The following is a 2,560-nucleotide window of genomic DNA, read 5'->3' as shown; positions in this document are numbered from 1 at the left end:
CATGGGTGGTTTGCCTTGGCCTTTATTTAACCACAGGATATCATTAAGCTATAACAAGTATCCAGCCCACTGGTATTTTCTTCAATGTCTGTACTTTACAAACCAATAACTGTCACAGAACATGCATATTGTTAAAGACTGCTTTTTTCCAAGAGCCTGCTAAGTAGTATTAAAATTGTATGGCCTCCTTCAGTCAACACACTGTGCTTTATACTGACCTTTAAAAGCAATTAGCACAGTACAAATGGAGGGGATAAAAAAAAAAAACAAACATCTAAACATACACAGGCTGAAAGGTTCTACTGTATCAATTAAAATTGATCAGAGAAACATTAAGCACGCCTCCCGATTAATAACAGCTGAAACAGAAAATGTGATCAGAGTCCAACTCAATGTAATTTAAAGTATGTGATCACAAGGCGAATCCAGAACTCCAAATTAAAAAAAAAAAGGCAGTTCTTGACAATATCTGGGAAATGCCATGTGACTTCAAAATGGGATTCATAAAAGCTTAGGTCACTGAGCAGCTGTTTACCTTCTGTTTAGTGCAAGCCAATAAGCTGTAGAAACTTCAGCTTATGCTATGGGACAACTATGTTCCAGACTCCTCTTCGTTAAAAAAGTGTGCATGAAAAGCTCACTGCTGAGCACTTCTATTTTTGGATTTGGATAACCAAAATGAAGCACAACTAGAATTTAGGCACCTATGCTTTTTTTTTTAAGTCAATTTCTTGGACTTTGCTCTTCCGCTATGACAGCTCTTTATTCTGAAGTCAGAGGAGTAAAAAGTTGAGGCAGCTACCACAGCCACAAAGCTGGAGCAGGACCAAAGAAGGGCAACAAGGCTTGTGAAGGGCTTGGAGAATATGCCCTATGAGAAGTGGCTAAAGTAACTGGGGCTGTTTAGTCTGGGGAAAAGGAGGCTGAGGGGAGACCTTATTGCTCCCTTCACACACCTGAAAGGTGATTGCAGTGAGAGTGGGTTTGGGCTCTTCTCACTGGTGATGTGTGACAGGATGAGGAGAAACAGCCTCAAATTGTGGTAGGGTAAGTTTAGGTTGGATATCAGGAAAAACTTCTTTAGAAAAAGGGTTGTTAAGCACTGGAATAGGCTCCCCTGGGAGGTGGTTGAGTCACCATCCCTGTGTGTGTTTAAAATTGTTTGGATGTGGTACTCAGGGACATGATTTAGCAGAGGGTTCTTAGAGTTAGGGTAGTATGGTTAGGTCATGGTTGGACTTGATGATATTTAAGGTCTTTTCCAACCTGAGCAATTCTACAACAGAGAAAACATTACCACAGGTTTAGCTCTTTTAATTATTTTCTTACATGTGGCAGTCAGGCAGAAAGATTGAAGAACAAATAGCATTAGGAAGGTTGCATAAACAAACACTGCCTGTCCTGTATGTGTTTTGAACAGCAATGGAAATTTAGGTCTACTTGCCATCCAATTTGTGATCTTTTTTAAGTTTTTTTTTTTCCTCATTCCTCTAGAAATACACTAAAACACAGCACTCTCCTCGATAGCAAACATCTATATAATTAGTTTGCTGCTGCCTAAAGTAAATTAAATGAAAAATCTATTATGAACCTGTAAATAATTTCTAAGAAGCAATTCTGCCAAAGGACTCACACATAGGCAAAAAATATATCAAATATATCTATTCTTCTAATAGAAAAAGGAAGGCTTTCTGAATTACAGCCTTACTATCAAGTAAGTTGAATTTAAAATGTTTTTATGCAAAGTTATGCAAGAAACCTTGAAATGCTGAGCTATTTTGTGCCTAAGTGTTTAGATATGTAACTCAGCTTCTTTGATTTAAGCATTTTTCTTTCCACCATAAAAGCCACTTTTTTTTTCTATGTATAATAATAAAATAATGATAAAATACATTATGGGAATAGGATGCATATTTCAGACTTAAAAATACAATAGACGATTCGCATACTTAGGGAAAAAAAACAAACAAATTATCAAAATACTTCATTGGTAAAAGTTTAATTTCAACTTACTTACAAAAATGAAAAAATATTTTAACATTCACCATACAATCGAGCAACCTGGCCCTACTGACTATCAGCTATAGGAAGGCATTTAAGGAAATGATGGTTGTGTCAAAATGAAGGCTAACTTCAGGCATGTATGCTGCATTAAAAAAAAAAAAAAAGAAGAAAGGAAAAAAGAAAACCAAATAACCTCTTGTTCACAGGAAGCTAGCTGCTTAGCCTAGTTTTTAAAGCTAATTACAAAATCCTCTTTCATACTGGTCCAGATGTCTTGATAATTTCTTCCTCTAACAGAACTGTGAAAAGAAAAGAAATTTTATGAGGTCTCCATAAAACTTAATTCTAAATCTTTGCAAGAAGAAACAGCAATATGACACTATACTTTGGATATGGAAATTAGTATTCAAAGCATTTGCTTATATCATACAAGTATGCTGTCACTCAAGCATTTTTATATAGAGACTTTTATAACTACTACCTCAGTAGGGGATTTAAGGACAAATCAACTTTTTCATTGTGCCATATCAAACAACTTCTAAGCTTTATAAATTAG

This window comes from Tetrao urogallus (assembly GCF_951394365.1).
Source record: "Tetrao urogallus genome assembly, chromosome: 3".
Classification (NCBI taxonomy): domain Eukaryota; kingdom Metazoa; phylum Chordata; class Aves; order Galliformes; family Phasianidae; genus Tetrao; species Tetrao urogallus.
This window is presented reverse-complemented; position numbering follows the sequence as displayed.